At 39.4% G+C, this 27,427-nt stretch overlaps 1 protein-coding gene across 6 annotated transcripts in view; it reads right to left on the bottom strand.

Annotated features, from left to right (window-relative positions):
- BICD1 (BICD cargo adaptor 1) overlaps positions 1–27,427 on the bottom strand; it is a 200,194-nt gene that overhangs the window by 76,746 nt on the left and 96,021 nt on the right. The gene's annotated exons all lie outside the window — the stretch shown is intronic.

The raw sequence follows: 27,427 nt of genomic DNA, 5'->3' as shown, positions 1-27,427 counted from the left end.
GGATCACAGACATCTGTGACTGACCCTGGACCCTGATAGGATGAAATGGAGTAACTAGTGACTTACAATGTGCTGCTTAAATCTGAAACTCCCTTGACACACACTCTACTAGTTTGTCTACATTATTTATAGAAAATCTATAGGTTGATGATTGGTACTTGTCTCCATAGTTTATATTGTCTAATTTTAGCTATAAGAGCAGCAGGTATAAAAGACTCTTCTGTAAACTTCCCTGAAAACAAGTATCTTGCGTGTATCTTAGTTGTTCACAACATGAACACAAGACACATCAGATGGTATTAAGAAAGGGCCTTGGAGCTGTGTCTCGAAGTGTCAGACCTCTGCTTGTTTCCTCTTCCTGCTGTACCAATCCTTTAGCTTATCAAAGCTGAGGGAGAGCAGAATAGGCCACCCCGGTATATGCCATTTTGGCATGTGGGTTATTTTAAGCTGAAGACATTGGGGTCCAGCAGACTTAGGAGGAGCTTTTTACCTCCCTCTTAATTGTCTAAAAGAATTTAGATCCGAGGCCTGTACCAGGAAGAGAGCTATTACCAGGTACAACTTTTTATGTCAGAAAGACTTGTCTGCGTGGCATGGCAAACATTTGTTTACCAAACATTTGCCCTTCTCAGCTTCTGTGAATTGTCTTCCTCTCCTTTGAAGTTCCAGACCCCCTACTTCCTCGTTCTTAGCTCAGGATGGTACATAAGCCTCGATTACCTGGCCGCTGGGGAGTCTCATATTTTATGGGGTCCCCTTATATTTTTCCCCTGTGAATCTTATGTCAATTTAATTATGAGACCTGTCAAAGAACTGAGAAAGGAAGAAGGAAAAAGTTTTCTGCCCCTACGAAGTCTTATAAGAGTATACCCTTTGGAATCTTGTGAGTCATTTCAATTATCTGACCCTGTGTAACTGCTCCAACTTCAGTAAGAGCAAACAAAAACAGAAATTGAGGCTAGGAGAGCGGAGTGCAATAATCATAAATTCCAGCAACCATCCAGGAAGACACTACACGGAAGACAAGGTGCAGTCCCCCTCACTCACACCCTGCACACTCAGATGAGAGTGAGCTGCTCAGTTACCAGAAGGCAGATCATACTAGTCAGTCCTGAAAGGAAACAGAGGTGTCAAGGCTACAAGCTGCATCAGGATTTTTTTGCTTTCCTAGGAGAATATTCTGAGGCATTTTCTTCACACACTCTGTAGCAGTAAGAAACATTTGTAATAGAATATTTTTCTACAATCTGCATCTTTGCAGATAGACTTCTAAAACCAAATAAAGTACTATAAGGCAAGATAAACAAAAGGAATATCTGAATACTACTCTCTTGGCAGAAATTCAGTTTATATTTGAAATATTGGAAAGATATACAGACATTGAATCAATATATTCAATAACATTTTTCCTTCTTGGCAGGTGAAGGTAAGTAGATTCTAATCTTGTGGTTTTTCTCTCTTACATGAAAATAACTACTGCTTTATTGTCATTACTTATTTTACAATCACTCAAAGTAAATTTTTCAATCAATTATAGTACTACTGAAGTGGGAAATCTTGATTATTTAATGTCTTAATAAAAGTTGTTTTAGCCGCTTACATATTACTTATCAGACATAGGAAGGAAGTTTCTCGGGCATGAAAAAAGACAGCAAAAGGATGCTATGATTCAACTATATATAACTGATATATAATATTAATTGTTGGTAATTAAATACGGTACAAATAGTTAAATAAAAAGAACTTGTGGTGTATATTTTACTATAATAATGAGTAAACTGAGGCCCAAAGAGATAAAGGAAATTGGGGTAGGTCACAAAGTAGGAAATGATAGCTCTAGGCTTTGACCCAGGTACCCCAGATCCTAATTCTAAGCTCTTTTCATTAAGACACCCTGGCTTCATCTCCTGGCTTCTGGCAGAAAGCCAAAGAAAACAGACTGAAACAAAAAGAATAAAATGTGCAAGGGGCAAACGAAGAGTTCTCTCCAAACCAAAATGAATTCCTCATTTTCTGGGCCTGCAAACTCGGGGAGAGGCTGGGAGCATTGTGAAACAGAGAACTAAGGGGCCGTAGCCTCAAGCTCTGAGTACTATCTTATTTGGCTCAACGTTTCAAAAGACACTAATTCAGGGAGAAAATAGTGTTTGGGGGATGAAACTCAGAGTTCCATAGAGGAGCTCAAAGGATGGTTCCCTTTCCCCCCGCCCTGGGAAAGAATTTTGGAAGGTGAGTGAGCATCTTCTTTTGGCACCTGATGGTCAGGGGTCACTGCTGAGGAGAGCGCATGAGGGCTTCCAGCTGGTGAGCGACTGGTGTCTACACTGTTCTTGAAGACACAACTGGACACACTTCACACATAGGGTCCTTCTCAGTTTGCAGAGAAGAGAAGCTTCTTTACGGAACAAAGTCTAATAAGAAGACCTTTCATAGATACACAAAAGCCAGTGATGTATTTTTCCCTGCCCTGAATTTCAATTAGCATCTCAGGCAACAAACCTGAAAATGACTAACTGAGAAATGTCTGCATTTAGTCTGTGGGCCCAGGCCAAAGAAATATTATAAAATATATATTAAGAATCACTATTAGCCAAATGAACTCAGTGTGTATGTGGGGGGAATATTTCCTAAGAGTATTCTGTTGGAGTTTCATATATTTTTAATCTTACCTAAAAACTCCAGATAATTACCTTCTTTGCTTTACCTATTTAACATTTCACTGAGTTACATAGTGAGATAAAATATGTTCCCACTCACCATTTGATTAATCAAAGTATGTGTGAGATATCTTTGATTTTTTGGTGGTACCTTAGTTATTTAATTCCACTCCTATTAAATTTTATACTTCCAGTAAAGCTCACATTCTCCAGAAATAATCAGACTGACAGACTTTTAAAATAAGAATTTTTCAGTAAACCAGAACTGCTTTTTGTAAAGAATCAGCCATAACACAAATACGTTATCAGTTATATTCAGATTTTGAAGATATATTGTATTATTTTAAATTACCCATATATTTTATTCATTATTTTAATATCGTTCATCAGTGAATTGAGGATACAAATCTAAATAATATTTTGGATCAATCACAATTATAATTTAATATATGCCTGGGGCCCACCACATGACTGGCTTAAAACAAGTCAATTTTAAGCAAACATAAAATTAAATAGCATTTTAAAAAATCAAAGCAAATAGGGGCTTCCCTGGTGGTGCAGTGGTTAAGAATCCACCTGCCAATGCAGGGGACACAGGTTCGAGCCCTGGTCCAGGAAGATCCCACATGCCACGGAGCAACTAAGCTTGTGTGCCACAACTACTGAGCCCGCATGCTGCAACTACTGAAGCCTGTGCGCCTAGAACCCATGCTCTGCAACAAGAGAAGCCACCCCAATGAGAAGCCCGCGCACTGCAACAAAGAGTAGCCCCCGCTCACTGCAACTAGAGAAAGCCTGCGCACAGCAACAAAGACCCAATGCAGCCAAAAATAAATAAAAATAAAATAAATTTATAAAAAATCAAAGCAAATAATTTTAGTATGTATTCCTGATAAGTTACTGACCAGTGTCTCAGCCATCAGATTTATGGTGACATTCAGAAGGCAAGTTTAAAGTGTCATAAATCCAGAGAATTTATAATTTCATCTATAAAACTGTTAGAAATACTAAAATGATGCACTATTTACCTATCTTTGCTGATATGTTTTCTCTATAATTTGTTTCTTTCTGGATAATATCAAATCAGAAAGCTGTACAGACTAGTAAAAATGATACTAGTCATTTTTGCATATGGAGAATATCCTGTTAAATTACTCAACTTATAGTTCCTATATAGTACTTAGGTCTGAAGAGGAATATGCTCTACATTTTCATTCTAAGAAGATAATTTACAGTAAAAGAAACCCCAACAACTCCTACTATCAGAGTCTGGGAGGACAGCACTCATATTTACACTTCTTTAAAAAAAAATCACAGCAACATTTACTTTAAGTCCAAAATATTATGTATTCATGTCTATTTCCAATATTATGTTTTAAGTAAATCTGCCTTCCTAACATGATGTTCAATATTAATATACAATACTATTTAAATCTAGTGACATATTAATTCTAGGGGAAAAGAAATAAATAATGACCACTTGAAGTCATATTATTATTTTCTTTTTTGGCTGCACAGCTTGCGGGATCTTAGTTCCCCAACTACGGATTGAACCCACACACTTGGCAGTGAAAGCGTGGAGTCCTAACCATTGGACTGTCAGGGAATTCCCTTGAAGTCATATTATCGATAACAGAGGTTCTCAAAGTGTGGTCCTAGAACCAGCAGCAACAACACATGGGAACTTATCAAAAATGCAAATTCTCAAGCTCCACCCCAGGCCTACTGAATCAGAAACTCCAGCGATCTAGGGTTTTTTTTCTGTTTTTTTGGGTGGTTTTTTTTTTTTGGCCGTACCACACAGCTTGTGGGACCTTAGCTCCCCAACCAGGGATTGAACCCAGCCACGGCAGTGAAAGCACCGAATCCTAACCACTAGACCACCATGGAATTCCCAGAGATCTGTTTTAACAAGCAACTGTGATGCACATTAGGTTTGACAACCACTGGTCCAGATTAAAAAAATCAATTCACAACAGCTGAAGTTCATCCAGAAAAGAGATGCTCATAGCAGGTTGGTCTATTACCTACTCAATGACATAACTGTCCAGCACTTACAAATAAATGAATAGGACAGACAAACAAACAATGGAGTAAAATAAAGAGCCTAGAAACAGACTCACATTTATATTGAAACTTAATAAACAACAGAGATGTCACTGCAGATCCATAGGGGAAAGATGGGCTAGAAGAAAATTTAGAATATATTTATGACCTTGCAGCAGAGAATTTCTCAAATAAGAAACAAAGATGGCTTACTTGTAGAGAAAAAGACTGATACATTTAACTACATTAAAATTTAATACTTCTATTCTTCCAAGTATCACTTACAATAAAGTAAACGACAAGGCAAGCCTCTAACTAGGAATATACTTCTCACACATATTGACAAAGACTTGTGTTTAGTATTTATTCATTCAACAACTACTCATGGAGTGCCCATTATGTGCCAGACACTATTATAAGTGCTAGGGATATAGTAAACAACAACAACAAACTATGACTATCTCTGCTTTCTTGAACTTACATGCCTTGCTTACAATAGATACACACACACACATATATGTATATGAATATGTATGTGCGTATATATATATGTGTGTGTGTGTGTGTATGTATATGTATATGTGTGTGTGTGTATATATATATATATATATAAAATATATATACATATAATATATATATATGCCCAGAAGAAAGTTTGAAAGGTTGGGGACAGGGAGGTCTGGACAAGAGGCGTATGGGTGGATTTATGGTAGTAGTCACGTAGTATGGAGATCTTTGTACTGCATATTAACACTTATCGGAAAACATCTACCCTGGAAGAGACACTAAACAACCCAGCAGACAGAATGCCTTAGACAGTTGACACCTGCCAGTCTCTGTCACCAGTAACTCTTGTGCTGACACAATGGAACCATGAAGGTACTGGGATACTGGAGGGTCCTGTCAGTAGATAACAGATTTCAAGCCTCAGGGCCAGGGTTTTCTGGGCAGGGCTTAATTTCCCTGAAGTGACTGAGGTATTATTCATTAACTTCTTGTTCATTCTTCTATCCCAGCTGTGATTATGTTGGATTTTGGACGATAGGTGGTCCCCAAATATCTTTTAATTGATGGGGTTCAACTGCTGTCCTGGCAGCTACATAAAGGAGCTTTTAAGAGTCAGGTCAAAATTAACAAGGAAATGAATTTTCAGAATGTGGTCCGGTTGCTATCACAATAGATAATTATTATGTTGAAAAGAAAATCATCTGTTATAAAATTGACAATTTTAGTAAAATTTGAAATTTTTGAAAAACATAATTCCAGGAGTGTTTCTCAGACAAGAAGACCCTCCAGTAGATATAATACACTTCTTTGATGAAATGACTCTTATCTGCCCTCTCCCCATCCCCCACGACATTCTATTAAAATGGATTGTTTATGTATGACACAACTATAGGGCTATGATCTTGGAGGGGAAATGATTGATTGCACAGAAATAACCTAAATAGAAATGGCCTCTGTGCTTAGATGAGGAAATCTGTATATACCATTGTTAAAAGTTTAAACCAATTTGTGAAAAGCAATAGAGGATCCAAATAGACTAAGGGTATAAGAATGGACGCACCAATAAATGGAGAGAGATGACATTCTTACTCACCATCCTGCCTAACAAGCTATCAGATATGTGCTTTGGGGCAGGCAACGGTGTACCGTCTTTGTACTTTAGAATTCTCTTCTTCACTCTAATTCATTTAAGCCAGAAGTGAAGATGGAAGGGTCTACCCCTGAAGCAAACTGCTGACCGAGACTGAAAATTTGCCTAGCAGAACCTCTTCAAAACTGCGGAATGGCACTGTAAGTCTTAACCAACAAAAGAACCAACGGAATGAACTTAAATGTCTTAGTTTATAGTTACCCTTTTTTTTCTCTTTTAACCAAGACACTTGCTTGAGAACTACTTTTAGCCCTGATAAAGCAACAAAGACTTAACCTCTCATTGTGAACAATTTGAAAACTGAACAAAATATACAAAACAGCTGTTTTCAGACACTAAGAGGCCTGTAAGACTGATCTCTGGAAGAAGGGAAACAGATGAGATGAGTACTGTGAACACCACCCCAACTTTCTGCCTGGAGTCAATTCCTGGACTGCAGGTGCAGGAAGGCGGAACCCAGAGAACCCAGAGGCCCCGCTGAGGTGAAGAGTTCAGAGGTCAGGAAGCTGAGGTGGCCGGAAGCTGCAGGGTAGAATTCTGGAAAGGAGTGATCTACATAGAGAAAGACCTCCAGAAATCTGTATACGTGCTTCCTTGTGTTCTTCCTGGGTAGGAAACAAAACATGATTCACAACTCTAGAATTACAAAGAAACATAGGACAAGGTCGCTGCCTTCCAGGGGCTAAAATACAGTGAGAAATTTCACAATTGGTAGTAATTTTCTTTTCTTTTCTTCTCAATTATATTTGTAGTTCTTTGACAATTGTTTAATTTCTGAATATATTTTTACTGAAACAAATGTTAGAACTTTACTGATTATGTATTTGATTTTGGAGGGAGAAGGTATTATAAGCAGGTAACCATTCACTCATTCATCCCTTTTATTAGTTCAACAAATACTCATTTAATGAATATACTATGCAAAAACTGTATAGGTTCTGAGATTATAAAAAGCATAGGACATTTTCTCTATCTCAAAGAGTTTGTAATTTAGTTGGGGAGACGTGTTTAGAGCTAATAATATTTAACATTTATTGAATCCTGGTATGCAAGTACTGTTCTTAATTCTAAGCACTTCGTATGTAATAATTCACTTACTCCTCACAACATTATGAGGTAGGTATTATTATTATTATTGTTCCAATTTTATAAACAAATAAGTTGAGGCACAGAGATAATTTGCTTAATGACTTACATTCCATAGGTGGCAGAGCCAGGATTTTTAGACTTGCAATCTGACTCCAGAACAGCTGCTATTAAACACTACTGCATGGTGCTTAAAAATTCAAGGAGTGTTTATTGGGGGGCCCATCATATGCAAAGCAGTCTGCTAGGCAGTGAAGTTTATATGTACAGGACAATCCCGAGCTTCAGGAAATTTATAGTCTACATATGATTAAAATTAAAACAATTATTATGGATTAATATCTGAAAATATCCATACCCCATGACTCCTGTAGGAAAAAATGTATTATGAGTCTCAAACAATTTGTTTATGTGTTAACTTCAGGAGCACTTTATTGCCAGGTGAGAACTGGCTCTATAAATGTGCTACAAATAATTATTTAGCAAGCATTCCTTTATTTATTAATGATTGAAAATATTTTTGTATTCCTTTCTAGAATATTTTTCTTATTTTTAAATATTCACCAATTGTGAAATAAATGTCTCTTTGGTGCTGTTTGTTCTCCCACTGTCTAAGTTTCCTAGGGTTGCCATAACTAATTACAATAAGTTTACTGGCTTAAAGAACAGAATTTATTCTCTCACAGTTCTAGAGCCAGAAGTCTGCAATTGAGGAGTTGGCAGGGCCACACTCCTTCTGAAGGCACTATAGGAGAATCCTTCCTTGCCTTTTCCAGTGCCTGGTGGCCCCTGGCATTCCTTGTCTTGGGTCAGCAGAACTTCAGTTTCTGCCTCTGTCTTCACATGGCCTTCTTCCCTGTGTCTCTGTCTTTCTTCTTATCTGTTTCTACACTTGTCATTGGTTTTCAGGCCCACTCTAATCCAGGATGATCTCATCTCATGATCTTTAATTGCATTTGCAAAGACCCTTATTGTAAATAAAGTCATTCTGAGCTACTAGAGGTTAGCATGTATTGAGCTATGTGACATATATTTGGGGGGCCATAATTCAGTCAACTATACCCCCTTCAGTTATTCTTATTTTTTGCTGTCTTGCTACTGCTAAGGGTGGTAGGCAGCTAAAGGGGGTGGGTGGCCAGGGCATCAGGGAGGGACTTGCTAGTAAAAGGGATGGGGATGGAGAGGGAAATGGGAGGATGAGTAGAAAAAAGATAGAAATAGAAGACACAGGTAACAGAGCAGCCAAGGATTTCATGACTCTCCTCTTCTCAGGCTCGGATACAGACACAAGAGAAGAACAGGGTAGGCAGAAAAGGAGACAAGAGAAAGACAAAAAAAAAAGTTAAGGCAACGGGGAAAGTTTGGAGCCAGTGTTCAAGCATTTTTGGCAATGAGCTGCATTCGTGCTTCTATAAAAGGCCTTTTTTAGGTGAAGCACATACATAGAGAAGGAAAAATAACCTTGCTGTGTAAACCCACGACTTAACCTGGGGTCACATTTAACAGTAACAAGCTGTATATTACTGGTTCTTGTGTCTACTAGCTACTGCAATATCTCTAAGTATGAACTCACCTCATCCTCATAATTATTTCTGGGAGTCTCTTTTAGCTGTCCTCCTGGACTCACAAACATGTTAGCCATTTCCTTCTTCTCCTGCTCTGGCACCATCCAGCAATGTCCACTGTGAGGCTTCTGCTGCCTCCCAACTGGGATGAAGGAGCCTTACTACTGCCTTGGAAGATCCTGATAAGCCCCTTCCCGCCATGTCCCACAAGGCCTTGCTGCCTGGTTATGCTGGGTACACCTGGTGCCGATACTACTTAGGTGGTTGAATCTCTTCCAGGGACCAACACCACGGAGGTGGTGGAATCCTCTCGGTATCAAAATGGCACTGGTCCTCAAAATGGAAAGCCTCACTGAACTCCATGAAAACATGCACACACTGTTTTCATTCCTCTTAGCATAACCTCTTTCCACTTGGTTTTATAGCAATGCTGCTTGTGTCATAGTGGCCCAGAGACTTTTACTTAGTGTCTCATCATCCCCAAACCCTCTCCCTACAACAACATGCATAAACCCATTACATATACATACAATAAGAATCAACAAAGATCTGAGCAGGAGGACACATCTGAGTGACAAACATTTAACCAGAATTGCCCTCTGACAATGGATGAATTTCTGGGTCAAGGGAAGAAAACAAGAAACAGGAAGGCATAGAACACAGAAATAAATGATTACTATCTACACTCTGTGCATCTAGGAGATCTTTGTACAAGTTTTGGATGAGTTCCCTAGCACAGGGCCTGACACACAGGTGATCAATAAATATTTGTTAAATGAATGCATGAGATAGAGGAATCAATCTGTGGAAACCATGTACTTGGGCCTCCCTAGGTAATAAAGTCACCATTCACAGCGCTCATCCTCTGAGAATATTCCTTCCTGCACCTACAATAAGACTCACTTACATTTGTCTTTTATTCCCTAGCCCAGCCAGGAAGTTGTGATATTTTGAATCAGAGGTCTCTTTGCCTAAAAAGCTATTTTTTTTCCTTCTCTAAGGAATCAAACACAATTTATTTTAGAACTGAATAGTACAGACTGAATAAAAGAAAGTTTTATCCTAAACCTTCCAGATAGACATTTTCTCACCAGGTTCCACGTTGATTTTAATAGTCCCATACGTGGCCTTCACAATGGATGTACAGATTGTGTCACTTGGTTGCAGAGTCAAGTTTGAAAATAAGTCTTTCCATTTTCTGTGCTTCAGAACAATTCTTAAAATACATCTCTTATGTCCTCAGCTCATAACTGTTTTTTTTTTTAAAGATTTATTTAGTATTTATTTTTGGCTGCGTCGGGTCTTAGTTGTGGACTCGTCGTTGCAGCACACAGGCTTCTCTCTAGTTGTGGCGTACAGGTTTTCTCTTCTCTAGTTGTGGCGCGCAGGCTCCAGGGCACATGGGCTCTGTAGTTTGTGGCATGCAGGCTCTCTGCTTGAGGCGTGCGAGGTCAGTAGTTGTGGCGCACGGGCTTAGTTGCCTCGCAGCATGTGGGATCTTAGTTCCCTGACCAGGGATGGAACCCACGTCCCCTGCATTGTAAGGCAGATTCTTTATCACTGGACCACCAGGGAAGTCCCCATAGCTGTTCAATTAAATTTTTCTTCCAAAAATAACTTACAGCAAGAGAATCATTTACTTTATACATATTGAAAACCAGAGCTCATACATTTTCTTCAGTGTTCCATGGAGGAAAAAACTGGTCCAACGGAACAGATGTAACAAAAAGTATGTCTCTTATTTTGGCTTCTCTGTTTTAATGACCAGAGAAAATCCTTTGTTGTTTTTATCTTGGTTTCAACACAGTAGTATCAATATCCTTTTCTTTCCCTGAATCTTTTTGTGTGTGTGTGTGGTACGCGGGCCTCTCACTGTTGTGGCCTCTCCCGCTGCGGAGCACAGGCTCCGGACGCGCAGGCTCAGCGGCCATGGCTCATGGGCCCAGCCGCTCCGCGGCATGTGGGATCTTCCCGGACCGGGGCACAAACCCGTGTCCCCTGCAGCGACAGGCGGACTCTCAACCACTGCGCCACCAGGGAAGCCCTCTTTCCTTGAATCTTGATCTGGCATCCAACACTGATCTTTTACACTCAAAAAAATGAATATTTCAAAGCTTTGCAGTTTCCTTCCTTCAAACACGGCAGAGAGGATTTTACTTCCTGGAGCACGTAGTCAAACGGGGTCAGACACGCCCGCGCACCCGCTGCCCACACGCTTTTCCTGGACTTAATATCCGGGCATGACTGCGGCTCCTACCCGCGACGGCCCTGACCAGGCAGTAAAAAACTATTTTAATTGAACTAGAAAGTCGAATAAGGGAAGGGTAATAATAGAAACTTCCAGGTATTCAAGGGCTATAAGTTTTATTTAAGACCCATGGGCAAAGCCAGTAACTGCATGGGCTTAAATCTGTGAGGGCAAACAGCTGCTGCTCACCCACACAACAAACTGTTCTGGGAATCCGGAAGCGCTGAGACAGAAATTCAGTCTAGAAAACCAACCAGTAGCATTCAGAGGAGCAGCAGACAAGTAATATGATCGAGAGCAATGTTTTCAACTTGTGGCCTGTGACCTAGCAGTGGTTTGTGAAATCAATTTAGAGGGTTGATTCCACATTTTGAAAAAAGGAAAGAAAAAGGTAAAGTAGGATATAATAGATGATATCAGCATGCACTGCAGAAACAATAAGCACTGTTTCATGGACTCCTGCTTTGGAAATGTATATGCATGTGTATACCTGTACACAAGTGTGTACACCTACATATGCATGCACATGAGTGCTGGGTAGCAATGTAAAATGTATTGTTTATTGTGGGTGATGTCAAAAATGTTTGACAGGTACCACTGCAGTGCATATCCCATTTAGAATGGTGATGCCACTCAGCTCCAAATGGTTCTTGCTATAAGTTAGATTTCAGAGCTTCCCTGGTGGTGCAGTGGTTGAGAGTCCGCCTGCCAATGCAGGGGACACGGGTTCACCTGGTCCAGGAAGATCCCACGTGCCGCGGAGCAGCTGGGCTCGTGAGTCATGGCCGCTGAGCCTGCGCGTCCAGAGCCTGTGCTCCGCAACGGGAGAGGCCACAACATTGAGAGGCCCGCATACCACAAAAAAAAAAAAAAAGTTAGATTTCAAAGAGAAGCCAGAAATCTGCATCTTTGTGAAATGTCATGATTTTTAAATGGTGGCAACCAGTTCAACAAAACAAAACAGAGGTGCAGCACAAGTATGTGTGTTGAAGACAGGCCATAGACAAACAGTTTGGGTGTTCCATCCTAGAGTAATACTGTTATAAACCTACTCTGCAGAAAGAGATGTCATTGGTCACTCTCTTGTGGTCAAATATTTAATGCCCTTTCCTCTGAGCCTCTCCCTTGTAGAAGATCATACAATGCTCTCACTGACATTAGTCATGAACATATGATTTGCTTGGGCCAATGAAATGTGAGTGGAAGTGAAGTGCTTGCCACCTCTAAGCAGAAGCTTTAACAGCTTGTGTGTGATTCACTGCATTGCCACCTCTCTTTTCTCTCTGCCTGGATGATGAGAATAAGCTATCTGGGGCAAAGCATTGCAGGGAGAGTGAACAGCAAGAACAAAGGCCGTAAGGAAGAAAGCAGCAAGGGAGCCAGTATGGGTGAAGAAGGGTGATATATTACACTTGGGAGGTAGCCAGGTGCCTGATCATGGCCTTGTAGAGCACAGGAGAAAGACTGGATATGTTCTCTAGTCCAGTGCTTTTCATCATTAGGAGATATTTAAGCCAGTGAGTGATATGACACCAACAAGAAATATTTGTAGAATAAGTGGTCATTAAAAGGGTCACATTAGCAATTATGCCTCTATTATTTTAAAAAAGAGATACAGCTTTGGCATGGATAGAGCTTCTTCAAACTCCATCCAGATGACTGGCCCATTGTGGCTGCTATAGACTGAATTGCTTCCCCCACAAATTCATTCATTGAAGCCCTAACGCCCCATATTTGAAGATGAGGCCTTTGGGAGGTAATCAGAGTTAGATGACGTTGTGAGGATGGGGCTGTGGTCTTGGGATTAGTGCCCTTATAAGAGACACCAGACAGCTGGCTCACTTTCTCCCTGTGGGAGCACAGAGGAAAAGCCATGTGAAGATGCAGCAAGAAGGCAGCCATCTGCAAGCCAGGAACAGGGACCTTGCTAGAAACCAAATTGGCTGGCACCTTGATCTTGGACTTTCCAGCCTCCAGAACTGTGAGATATAAATTTCTATTGTTTAAGCCTCCCTGTCTGTGATATTTCGTTATGGTAGCCTGAGAAGACTAATACAGTGGCCAAGATCTAGTCTAAGGAAGAGGGAATGAGTCTCAGTTAAAGCACTAAATGGATCTTAATGCTTTTGCTTTGGTAGGAAAAAAAATGCCTCTCAAGAGCTCAGAGTGAAGAAAAGCAGACAATTAAACAAGGAGAACAAGAAAGGAAATTGCTCTTTAAGCAATGTTATCTACTGGGTCGTTGCTGTTTTTTAATTGCACTAGAGGGAAACTGGGTAATAAAAGGGAATAAGGTTGCAGATGAGTTAAACTTATTAATCAGTTGGCCATAAAATAGGGAGATTATACTGGATTGTCCAGGTGGGCACAGTGTAATCACAAGGGTCTTTAAAAGTGGAAGAGAGACAGAGAAAGAGAACCAGAGAGATGGCAGTGTGAGAAGGATTTGGCTTGATGTTGCCAATGTTGAGAATGGAAGAAGGGGGTAATGAACCAAGGAATGTGGGCGGCCTCTAGAAGCTGAAAAGGGAAAGGAAAAAGATTCTCCCCTAGAGCCTCAAGTAAGGAATATACAGCCCTGTTAACATGTTGGTTTTAGCCCAGGGAGATGAATTTCAGACTTCTGAGCTACAGAACTGTAAGATAAAGAATTTTTTAATCCACCAAGTTTGTGGTAATTTGTTACAGCAAACTATAGAAGTGGTTACTTCTATAGAGTGGGGCTGGAGGTTGAGCAGTGTGAAGAAAGATTTCGTTTGTATGTTATCTCACTTCATTTAAGTATTTTAATATGTATATATAACTTTAAAAATATATAACAACAACAATGAAGGGTTGTGTTTAATTGGCATTTTGAGAACTATAATTCCCTTTGTAGTGGCAATAACTTTAAAGAAAATTTTCTATTATAGCCAGAAATAATGAGGTAAACATAAGAAAGAATTCAAAGAGGGAAAAATTTGTATTGATTCTAACAAACTCAAAAGGACTAGAAACTGAGTTTGCAGTTTCATCCTTACAATTACATAAGGTGGCCTAAACTTGCTGAGAATATGCCTGTATGTAATAAAGATTAAAGTAACAAAATTTTGAAAAGTAGGCAGAATACCTAGTGAAAGGCAAAAACAAGATAACACCTGAGTTTCATTTCTCATCCCTGAGTAGTCAAGAAGTTTGCCATTGTTGCCCTATCGTCTCACTATCTCTTAAAATTAAGTGATAAATATGCACTGCAAGTTGACAGTGTTTTCTAGACAGTCATCTTATTATATCACAATGCAATAATCATAAAAAACATCTAACCCATGTCGTTGATATTGCTCTAATTGTTTTATATGCATTGCATTTTATCTTCACAATACCCCACTAAGGTAGGCACTATTATTGTGCCTATTTCTCTGAGGCACAAAGGAGTTACTTGCCCAAAATCCACACAGTTAATAAGTGGTGAAACCCAGGTTTGAACAGTAAGGGCAAAAGTGCAGAGTGCACAATACTACCTGTATGCAATATAGTCAGGAAAGTTTGACTCAATGTCTAAACAGAATTTCTTTGTGATTAATGTAGTGTAGGACAAGCTTTGGTTTTAGCAGTCCTTTTAGCATCGAAGATCTAAGGCTGTGGAATTAACATAATGATACGCTTTTTAGTATTTTCATTCAAATAGTTAGGCCTCTCTATCATACAGGCTCTCCGAAAAATCTTGTGTTTCCTATTTCAAGGAGTGGGTCACTCACCAAAATGGTCTGGTATACCAACCTCGACAGCATTTATTATTAAATACCGTTTATGTCCTTTTCAAGTCTCTATTGTAGGACCCATGCTTCAGCATTCCTGGGACCCAACCTGGTGCTGCAACAGAATCACTTGCAAATGATTGATATTATCAAGTCATATAGGAAGATAATTTGTGCATAAAAATGAACAAAATAAAATAATGAAACAACTTCAGTTCAGTGCTGCCAATTAACCAAATAAAATTTAAAATACTAACAAACAAACAAACTCATCTGTAGGCTCCTGAACCCCTTAGTGATCTCTAAGAAAACAGTCCCAAACCCACAGCATTTTAACTTAGACTCCATTTGAATGTTGTCAGGGACACCTAGTATTCCCTCCCTCTCCAGCCATAATGATCTGTATAATCTTCCTCTGTGAAAATCAAACCAGAAACTCTCTTCTCTCTTATTTTAACTCTAGATGAGAGAGGAAGAGGAAAGACACATTCACAGACAAATCAATAACTTACTTTAAAGTAGATTTATATATTGTTAACCACAGTACACGATCAATTAAGCTATTTCAAAGAACACACATATAAGAACACTTCTTTTTTTTTTTCGGTACGCGGGCCTCTCACTGCTGTGGCCTCTCCCGTTGCGGAGCACAGGCTCTGGACGCACAGGCCCCGCGGCCATGGCTCACGGGCCCAGCCGCTCCGCGGCATGTGGGATCTTCCCGGACCGGGGCATGAACCCGCGTCCCCTGCATCGGCAGGCAGATTCTCAACCACTGCGCCACCAGGGAAGCCCCATATTTTGTTTTAAAGAGATCCCTATACACATCAGGCTTCCTGCCAGGCTCACTTTTTCATCCCAGGACGCCAGGAAGTTCGCTTGTTCAAATCCTTTTTTTTTTTTTTTTGGCCAGCTGTTACTATACTCTACCTTATGCACCTGGGGTTCCTCTCCCTAGAAAATGTTACTAACATACAGGTTCCTCAGATTCCCAGTTCCCCCTTTCCCCTACCCATACCATCCTCTCCCTATTCTAACTTACAGTTCTTGAAATCAGCACAGTCTTTTTTTTTTTTTCATTTTAAGGTTTGCATCTTTATGCATATCAGGAAAGCAGATCTCACCTGCTCAAGGACTTCACTTTTGCAATTATCCCTCCTACCTCTCTCATTCATCATCAATTTATCCTTCTTTAAGGTTCATCAGTTAACAAACACACATCTCCCATTAAAATAAACCACCACCACAGAAGGAACTAATAACAAAGAAAGCAAAAATAATATTACCCCCATCCCTCTGCTGCCTTTCATGGCAAAATCCTGAACTAAGTTTGTTTACACTTGCTATCTCCATTTCTTCACATTCTCTCTGCAGCCTACTCTAATCAGGCCTTGGTTCCCTCCACTCCAGGGAAATCTCTTGCCAAGGTCATCGGCAACCTCCATCTTGCCAAATCGGTGATCAATTCTTAGCTGCATCTTCCTTGCACAGTTCTTCATTTCCTCCTTTTGGAAACACATTTATCTCTAGGATTCAGTCTCCTTTAATGACTCATTCTTTTCTTCACTGACTTCTGTATATTGGAGTGTCTGAGGTCTGACTCTTGTCAGTCCATAGGTGATCCCATCTGGACCCATGGCTTGAATTGTCATCTATTCACTGATAACTCCTATATTCCTTTCTCTAGCCTCAGCCTCTACCTTGAGCTCCAAACTTACATGTCCAATTATCTTCTTCTTCTCCACTTGTTGTCTTCTCCACTTGGAGATCTAATAGGCATCTCAAACCAAACATGATCAAAACAGAACTCTTTTTTTTTTTTTTTGCGGTACGCAGGCCTCTCACTGTTGTGGCCTTTCCCGTTGCAGAGCACAGGCTCCGGACACGCAGGCTCAGCGGCCATGGCTCACGGGCCCAGCCGCTCGGTGGCATGTGGGATCTTCCTGGGCCGGGGCACGAACCCGTGTCCCCTGCATCGGCAGGTGGACTCTCAACCACTGCGCCACCAGGGAAGCCCCAAAACAGAACTCTTGATGTCACCCCACCCCAACACATGAACCCAGTCCCTCCATGAAGATTTCCCATTTTACAATGTGACAGAATATTATAATTACGTTTACTGTCCATCTGACTCAAACGAATATAAGTTTCACAAGACCAAGGATGTTGTCTTGTTTCTTGCTGTATCTCCAGTGCCTACACGAGTACCTGGCAATAAAATGTGTTCAATAAATATTTGATGAATGCAGAATAGTGGGAGGAGGAAAGCAAAAGCAATAAGCACTTGAAAAACTACAAATATGAAATAACTATAAAGATGCTTTCTTAATAGTCCTTCCTAATCAGTAGAAAAGTGCATTTTTAAAAAGTAGTTTTGTGGAAATCTGCCATATAATTATAGTGTTATTTCTGAAGGTAGAGATAATAAATTCTTTTCCTCTTTAGAGACTAATCTCTCCCATCCTTCTCCTAGTTATCCTGAGAAGGAAGAGAAATAACTACAAATTAAAAGGCCATTTAAGTGTCCCTAGACTCAAAGGTATTATTTGCCTTATTTACTAGTGGGTAGTTGTTTTTCAATCTGAACATTCCTTCTACTCTAAAATGGAAAAGTCAAGTTAGGCAACAGTTCATAAATTTTCCCTTCTGACTTAAAAATAAAATGAGACCAGTGGGTATTTTTAATATTCCTTTTCCACCCTTGCCACTCAGCTGGCAAAAGTCTTTCCATCTACTAGAGACAGAAATGGAAGCAATGTTGGCTGCTCTTTGGATGTCCTAATTTTAAGATTAAAGTGATTACCATGTCCATTTCCAGCTCTGGAATTTGGAATTAGACCTCAGAGAATTTAACCAAATCAGGGCTTTGTGATTTTCTTTAAATAATTCTTAAACTTAACAGGTGCCAGGTTAAAGTTAGGCACTTTTTGTCTACTGTAGTTCATGTTTCTTTATTAAAAAATGCCAAGGGACAATTTTTCTTTCCAAGTCTCAATTTTGCTTCAACCCAATGCTCAATCTTTAAAATGTCTGTGGTGCCAAGTTGTGATTTCATTCTTTTTTCTTACACTACTGTTTATTGGGCACTTAACTACTCCAAGAGCTTTGCACTATCTTATTTAATCCTCAGAGTAACCCTATTTGGCAATATTATGCTCATCTAACAAATTAAGAAACTGAGACAGCAAGAGGTAAATAACTTGCTCAGGGCCATGATTAAAACCCAGGTCTGTCTGACCCAGATCCCATGCTTTAACCATTACACTATACAGCCTCTTTTGCTTTCTTTGCCCCTGCTGATGATTTGGATTATACTATCATTTTTATTCTTTTTAAAATTATTATTATTTATACCTTCTGCTTTAAATGTTTTGAGGCCATTACAATAAAATATGTCTACATAATAAGGCAGTTAAAACAAGAAATTTTAGAAAAAAAAAAAAGCAGCAAACATCCTTGAGAAGCATGACTACAAGCACTGACATGATGTAGCTATTGGGACTGAGAACTGAGACCTCTCTGTCAACATGACTTAGCTGTTTGTTCCAGGGAAACTTTGCTCAGGGCAGATAAGACTATAAAAATCAGTAATTCAACTCACTGTTTGCTTTAGGAAAATCAGTTGATCTTAGACAACAGACTGCTCACCTGGGCAAATAGCTCCTGTACCAAATAGCAATATCTTGACCAGGTCTCCTCATTTTTTTTTTTTTTTTTTTTTTTTGCGGTACTCGGGGCTCTCACTGTTATGGCCTCTCCCGTTGCAGAGCACAGACTCCGGACGCGCAGGCTCAGCGGCCATGGCTCAAGGGCCCAGCCGCTCCCCGGCATGTGGAATCTTCCCGGACCGGGGCACGAACCCGTGTCCCCTGCATCGGCAGGCCAACTCTCAACCACTGCGCCACCAGGGAAGCCCAAGTACTCACTTTAATTGAGCTTTAACCTGAGTGAGCTCTCTGTTTCCCAGACAACAAGTAAACACAAAAGAGTCACTGAATTCTAGTTATCTGGTTTAAAAAAAATCATTGGTTTATCAAGAGAAATATATTCCTTCACCATTATTTTTAACCCTATTGTAAAGATAAAGAAACAAGACTTAGAAAGATTATGAGATTTAGACAAGATTCCACTGGAAAGTAAGTGGTGGGGCCTGAATTTGAACTCAACCCTTATCTGACTTCTGAGTCCCTATTTTTAAACATCACATCATACCACTGATAACTGTGTACAGCTTTCTAATACTTTATATCAAGAGAAGGCTAAAACTTAAGGGAAAATGTGGGAATTGGCAGATTGCCTGTCACTTGGGCTATGACCCTTGAATATCTGTCAGCTGAGTGTTTGACAGGAATAGAGTAACAAGTAGGCAATTGAAGATAACTCTCTCTGATGACAGACTCTGATGACTATTCTCTGTTGCAGATTGAAGGGAGATGGAAAGGCTTTGGGTATCAGGCAAGTGGGTGGCAAAGCTGACATTCCATTAAAAATGATAAAAAACCTGTTGTGACGATTTGATTGGATGTAAGGGTCATCTTATTTGCATAAGGGGGAAGGGCAAAGAGAGAGACACAGGGTGAAATGGTCCTTAAGAGTTCTGTCAGACTGAGCATCCATTAGCAGGAAAAAGATTAGATTGGAAAATTCTATGAGTAGATATTACTAGTTCTCTATTTCAAATACAAAAGAATCTTAGTATTGATTTTTGAAATTTCTGGTTGTAAATATCATTTGGTTTCCATATTTCATTTTAGAGAATGTATATGAAAGGGATGATTTTAATTTTGGAACAGTTTATAAAGGAGGATTCTTCTTACCTGGAGACAAGTGAACTAATGAATTTTTAAAGTCACTCCTAGAAAAAAATATTAAATCAGCACAGGAAAAAAAAGGGGGTGGGGAGCCCGAGCCTGTCTTACAAATTGTTCTATCTATCAAGAATACGGGCATACTGATAATCTAAAAACTGAACCTGACCATTTAAACATGAACTAAAAATGACAGGGCCACCAAAATAATTGAAACATTAAAAAAAGAGAGAGAGAGAAATAGTACCAGTAATCTTTAACATATTGCTACATGGCAATAATTACAAAGTGAATCTCTGGCATTAGAGTAGGTAGGGAGAATAACACAATATGATAGAAATAAGACAAAATAGGCCAGAAATAGGACAGACAGGATATAAAAACACAATACAGTGAAGACAGAATAATGTAGGAGTTCTTTTAGAAAAGAAAATACAAGTGTCTTTAAAAAAGGAATCCATTTTTTTTTTTTTTTTTTTGTGGTACGCGGGCCTCTCACTGTTGTGGCCTTTCCCGTTGCGGAGCACAGGCTCCGGACGCGCGGTTCAGCGGCCATGGCTCACAGGCCCAGCCGCTCGGCGGCATGTGGGATCTTCCCGGAGCTGGGCACGAACCCGTGTCCCCTGCATTGGCAGGCGGACTCTCAACCACTGTGCCACCAGAGAAGCCCAAAAAAAGGAATCAATTTTAATTAAAGGGAAATTATGGAGAAACCCACTCAGACCAAAAAAAATGCTTTATTTATTCAAAACCTGATAAGAAACCCTTAGGCTACTGAATATTTAGGTTGCAGGAAGCTCATCAAATCCTAGTGCTGACCAATCCAGCTGGGGAAAATAAGATTAAATTTGATTATACTCTTGTATTTTCCTGATATTCAAAGTAAAAATATTGAGACTCATCAGAAATGTAAACCTTTAACCCCAGGACTTATGCCATTTCTATAAGTTTATAAATCATGTCTTAAAGATCTATGTCAAATCACAAAAGTATATTATAGGAAATAGTAATAATGTATTAAATATGCCTATTTTTCATTCCTTGAATTGAAAATAACTTTAATAATAATTCATTCTTTTCATTTATTTTGCTCTCTAACATTATAAAAATATTCTGAGTTCTGTTTTGTTTTTTTGAGACTGTAATCTATTGCAATTCTCTTAGTTTAAACTGTTTTGATAAGTTTCAACACGAAGTATAGATAAGAATTTAACATTCTTATTAAAAGAGGAGCCTCATGGCATAAATGGTGTTGGGGCATTTAGCCATTTAGGGGAACATTTTTATTTTTATTATTTATTAGTTTATTTATTTATTTATTTTTGGGTTCACCATGTGGCATGTGGGATCTTAGTTCCCCGACCAAGGATTGAACCCCTGCCCCCTGCATTGGAAGTGTGGAGTCTTAACCACTGGACCACCAGTGAAGTCCTAGGGGAACATTTTAAATTTAAACTCTCACATTGTTCCACACATGAAACTGAATCTCATATAGACTAAAACATTAAAAGTAAAAATTAAAACATAAAAACTGATATAAATGAACATTACAGTTTTATAGTTTTGAGAAGAATGAAGGGGAGAAGAAGGAAGAAGAAACATCTGCGCTTAAAACCACTAAAAGGAATCTCAGAGGAAACAAGCAGTAGATTTAAAAACAGAACTGCCAAAACTTCAATATGTTAAAAGTAAAATAAAATCCAAAGGCAAATAAACTGGGGGAAATACTCATAGCAAATCATTAAAAAAAATCAAAACTTTCTTGGAGCACACATAAATAACAGAAAAACTAAAACCTAATAAATGTGCAAAAAATTAAGGTACAGAAATTACCCCTTAATTAATGAATTTATTCATTTATTATTCCACTAATTAATGAAAGTGGCAAGTTTCTTATTCATTCATTTGTTCTTCTGGATGTCTAGTATATGCCAAGCTCTATGCTAGGATATAGTGATGAACAAGATAAATCATGTCCCTTCCAATAATGATCTTATAAATTAATACTGAAATGTCACCATTCAGCTATCAAATAAGCAACCTGAAAGAGCTTAATGCTTGCCAGGGCTCAGTGAAATGGGAATTCTCTTCTATTACTAATGAAAGCATAAATTGCTTTAATCCTCTATAAAAGCAATATAACTATGTGTGTGATCTTAAAACAAACAAACAAAAAAACCTTGTACCATTTGATCCAGTAATTCTACTTCTGGAATGCTATTCTTAAGAAATAACTCTAGGGACTTCCCGGGTGGTGCTGTGGTTAAGAATCTACCTGCCAATACAGGGAACACGGGTTCGAGCCCTGGTCTGGGAAGAACCCACATGCTGCAGAGCAACTAAGCCAGTGAGTCACAACTACTGAGCCTGCGTGCCACAACTACTGAAGCCCGCATGCCAAAAATAAATAAAAATTAAAAAAAAGAAATAATCCTAAATACATTTTAAAAATGTATGCGAACAGCAATGAAATAATGCAATGCAATAATGCAGCCAGCTCTGAGTCACTGCCTGCTATGTGCTAAGTGCATCACATGTAAGCATTCACAATAGCCGCCAGAGGTAGGTGTTACTTTTATTTCCACTTAATAGATAACAATATTGAGGTCCAGAAAGGATAATCATATGTGTAAGTTTATTCAGCTAATTATGTGCATAACCAGTGTTAAACCCTGGCAAATACGGAGATGAATACACTTGCAAAATCTGCACTTAGCTCTAAAAACAAAATCCAAAGCTTCTAGCTTCAATTATTTGCAAAGTTTTAAGTAAAAAATTTGTAAGGAATTTTACTGAATACAATTTTTCATTTGTGCATCTGCTTTATCCAGCATGAAATGATATATTACTAGCCTTCAATAACATTCACTGGCAATCCTGTTTTTTAAAAAAGATTAGGATGCTCAGGTCCTATTTGCCCAAGAATAAGGGCAAATATAACTGTTTTTATTATTTTTATTTTTTTAAAGAAGGTTTATTTGTTTATTTACTTATTTATTATTTTTGGCCATGTTGGGTCTTCATTGCTGCACGTGGGCTTTCTCTAGTTGCAGCGAGAGGGGGCTACTCTTCGTTGCGGTGCCCGGGCTTCTCATTGTGGTGGCTTCTCCTGTTGTGGAGCACAGGCTCTAGGCGCACAGGCTTCAGTAGTTCCAGCACGGGAGCCCTAGAAGACGTGGGCTTCAGTAGTTGCAGTGTGTGGGCTCAATAGTTGTAGTGCACAGGCTCTAGGGTGCGTGGGTTTCAGTAGTTGTGGCACGTGGGCTCAGTAGTTGTGGCTTGCGGGCTCTAGAGCGCAGGCTCAGTAGTTGTGGCGCACGGGCTTAGTTGCTCTGCAGCATGTGGGATCTTCCTGGACCAGGGCTTGAACCCGTGTCCCCTGCATTGGCAGGCGGATTCTTAACAACTGCGCCACCAGGGAAGTCCCTACAACTGTTTTTAAGCCCATGATTCAGTAGAATGTGTCAGGGAAAGTCCAAAAGCAGCTGGAGCAGAGCACTAAGAATCCAGTTGGACTTCATAAGGATTGTTGTTGATTTCAAGCTTTATTATTATATTAAATATATTATTCAACTTCCACGATATCCTCTACTCATTTCAAATGGGAGTACAACTCATGGATTGTTAACAGAGAACTGATCAATTTCAAGGCCATCTAAGATAGCAATTACAATAAACAAAGAAGACCCTGACATCGAGTCTTTAATTAATAATACTTAGGCTGGAGAGCCAAGTGGTATCCACTGAATGTTTCTCAGAGGGCTCTAATCGGCTGTGTATTTAGAGGATGTCAGGTAGGTGTTTCCTGTTTTAATTCAGGCAGCTGTGCTCAGAGAAGCAGCCCAGGGGGAGAGATGTGCCTTCTAGTACTAGAATTAATTATATATTCATTTTATTCCTCTGAACAGTCTAACAGAGGCAGACATTGCTTACACATGCTGGTATTTCCAGCAGTGTTTGGCACAGAGTGGCGCTCAATAGAATGGTCATTCCTGAAGGAGAAATTTTGCAGCAAATTAAAATACGGCACAGATTTTTCATTTCTCTTTGCCACAGAGTCTGAAAAATTGCGGTTACTTACCTATGACTATCTGCACGTACACATGAAAAGCTTTTGCCAACTCAATAGTATTTCTCTCAGTCTGAAGCTTAATGGTGGATTTGCCCATTACAATAAGAGTTAGGTAATAACACTGTCTGACCTTGGAGTGACTCATGCCCTTCTCTGCTGACTGGCTCCAGCAGAAAGGGTGATGCAAAATAAATGGATGGGTTAGTACATCGTAATAAGATGGGCATCACCAACTCTAGGGCTTCTGAATCTTACTAATTTTAAACATATACTCTGTTCTAATGGCAAGTGCCCCGAGTAGATTGGGATATAATAAAAAATTGATTCCTAGCAGAAGTTACATATTTATTATCTTTTATTCTTCTTTCCTTTTTTTTTTTCCTTAATGGTGTAGAATATGCATTTCCAGTAGGGGGTGGTATCACCCCTGCGATAAGCCTCCAAAAATATTTAGGTCCTAATCCCTAGAGCCTGTGAATGTGGTAGCTTATATGGTAACAGAGACTTTGCAGATGTGATTAAGTTATGATTTCTGAGTTGGAGAGATCATCCTGGATTATCTGGGTAGACCCTAAGTGTAATCACAGTGTCCTTATCAGAGGGAAGCAGAGGAAGATTTGACACAAAAGAAGAAGGCAATATGACACTGAAACAAGATGCTAGGCTGTGCAGGCTTTGAAACGTAGAGGAAGGGGCCATGAGCCAATGAATGCATGAAGTGCAGTCCTAGAAGCTAGAAGAGGAAAAGGACACACTTCCAGCACTTCCAGAGGAAGAAGACCCTGCCAACACCTTAGCCCAGTAAACTGCAGACTTCTGGCCTCCAGAACTATAAAACAACAAGTCTGTGTTTTAAGCCACCAAATCTGAAGTATTTTGTTACAGCAGCCCCCAAGGGGGTAAAAATTAATCCCTGGGGAAGCAAAAAAAAAAAATCTTATATATTACAATGGTTTGTGATCCTCCCAAGCTCAACACTACCCTACAAAATCTTATTCCTCAGTATTTTGTTTTGTGGCAATTAGGGGAAAAATGTCTGAACCACTCTCTAAGGAGTTAAAAAGAAAAAAAGGTTGTAAAACAACATCTCATTGGCAAGCACTGCCAATGAAAGATTGATTCAAATAATGTTGCAAGATTTTGATTACTCTCAAGGGCCAGTTTCATTATCATTAGCAGTTGGGACAAGATAGATATTGTTATCCTTTCAGCTTCTTTTATACTTTTCATTCTAACAACTGAATTTACCATCCAGAAAACACTTGCTGGCCACTTCTCTGTACAAGTAGCCAAATCTCTACCTCATTTTTAGACAGATACTCTCTCCCGTATGCCACAACAAGACACAGGAATAATTTGGCCCATAAATAGTGTCAATCTATTAATGTGCATATTTGAAATTATGTGCCAAAGCCCATTAGGAAATACATTTTAATATTGTAGATTTATTTTTTATTTATTTTTTTGCGGTACGCGGGCCTCTCACTGCTGTGGCCTCTCCCGTTGCGGAGCACAGGCTCCAGATGCGCAGGCTCAGCGGCCATGGCTCACGGGCCCAGCCGCTCCGCGGCATGTGGGATCTTCCCGGACCGGGGCACGAACCCGCGTCCCCTGCATCGGCAGGCGGACTCTCAACCACTGCGCCACCAGGGAAGCCCTTAATATTCTAGATTTTAAAAAATGTAATGCAGACAGTAAGGTTTATGAATATTGCGAGAGCCTCAGAAGAGACTGTATAATTCTGCTTTTTGAAAAATTGTTTTAGTGAAACCAAAACTCTATCAGAAAACTATTTCTAATTTACTGTTGTTTTTTTTAAATATTTATTTATTTATTTTTGGCTGTGTTGGGTCTTCGTTTTTGTGCAAGGGCTTTCTCTAGTTGCAGCAAGCGGGGGCCACTCTTCATCGCGGCGTGCGGGCCTCTCACTATCGCGGCCTCTCTTGTTGCGGAGCACAGGCTCCAGACGCGCAGGCTCAGTAGTTGTGGCTCACGGGCCTAGTTGCTCCGCGGCATGTGTGATCCTCCCAGACCAGGGCTCGAACCCGTGTCCCCTGCATTGGCAGGCAGATTCTCAACCACTGCGCCACCAGGGAAGCCATAATTTACTTTTAATATCAGTGAACAAGTGATGATGAGAAAGCTATTTAAGTAGGTAACCAATGGACAGCCTTTCTTATGGGATGCATTCTACTTTAATTCAAATTGAAAGTTAAAGTTTGGGTATATTAATGCATCTAGTATGATTCAGTCTATAGTATTTTTTTTAAATATCTTTGTTGATTAAGCATTAAAAAGTATAATTCAAGATACATATCAAAATTCATTATATCGCTAAGCTCACTCATTAGTTTGCTCTTTCTACCTTGTTCAAGTATAAGTTTCCTATAACCTTCAAGAAATTAAGTTCTGAGTAGATTCAGGTATCGTTGATTGTTAGATTAAGCTATAAATTCCCTTAGGAGAATTAAATACCTGAACAGAATCTTAATCAGGCTAGATCTGCCAACCAGGATGTTCTCTGGAAAGAGGTCAAGATGTAAAAAAAGATTAAAATTGTCCACTAAGCATTCTAGCAGAAATGCTGATTGTGCATTACTCTTCCTTCCACCCAGTCCGCACAGGGAGCAAAATCTGAGCTTCGGGTAGGAGAAAAAGTTTGAAACTGAATCAAGCAATTTTTAGTCCAAGAATCAATGTGTATAAAATGGATTGTGCACAGATCTTTATTTTTATGTTCCAAGAGGTAGAAAGCTGGTGTTTGACCCTAATTCACAAGATAGGAAAGAGAAGGGAGGAAGGGGAGGTAGGAGGAGGAAAGAAGGAAGGGCAGGAGTAAGGGAGAGAGGAAAGGAAAAAAATCCGTATATATTATATATATTCCATATATATAAAATCCATATGTATAATCCATATATATATGATATATGCACCAAGTATATACCACACATTTTAAAAAGTAGGCTGCCTTTTGCTGCTTATTATTTTAAAATGATGAATGATAACTGATAAAAATTACCTTTAATAAAAAAGTAAAGAAACTACACATGAATACTTTAAAAACAGATTTTTATTTTTTAACCTATGTCAGCTCCAGAACTGCCATTTCTGCATCCTGCCCCAAGCAAAGCTCTCTCACCATTTCTAACTTTAGCTCGACCTTCCCTGCAGTCTCCCGTTTAATTCTCCATTTGGCACTAGTTTAGTGACTGGCTATTACACAGGAAGTTGATGCAACTGTCATATCAGGCCAGAAGTTTATGCCCCTTCTCATTGTCTAAGGCAGAGAGTCACAAATGAAAATGGTGCTATTTTGAAGCTGTGTCCAAATGCTGTCCAACATCTGGATGTTGGAAACATTTACATATGCTTTCATTTTTGAAGTTTTCCCCAGAATGTTTGGGATTATGGAGATGCAGGTCCTTATTGCCTGCCCAAAATAAGCTCAGAAAGGCTAAAGATATTTTTGACTAAGATCAACTGACGTTTTGAGAGCTATTCAAAAGCTGTTGTATTATTTCTCATTGACAAATACAACCACCCAACTT

This window comes from Monodon monoceros, unplaced genomic scaffold (assembly GCF_005190385.1).
Source record: "Monodon monoceros isolate NGI ecotype Baffin Bay Population unplaced genomic scaffold, NGI_Narwhal_1 Super_Scaffold_6, whole genome shotgun sequence".
NCBI lineage: Eukaryota > Metazoa > Chordata > Mammalia > Artiodactyla > Monodontidae > Monodon > Monodon monoceros.
The sequence above is the reverse complement of the archived record's forward strand: the minus strand, read 5'-3'. Positions and strand labels throughout refer to the sequence as shown.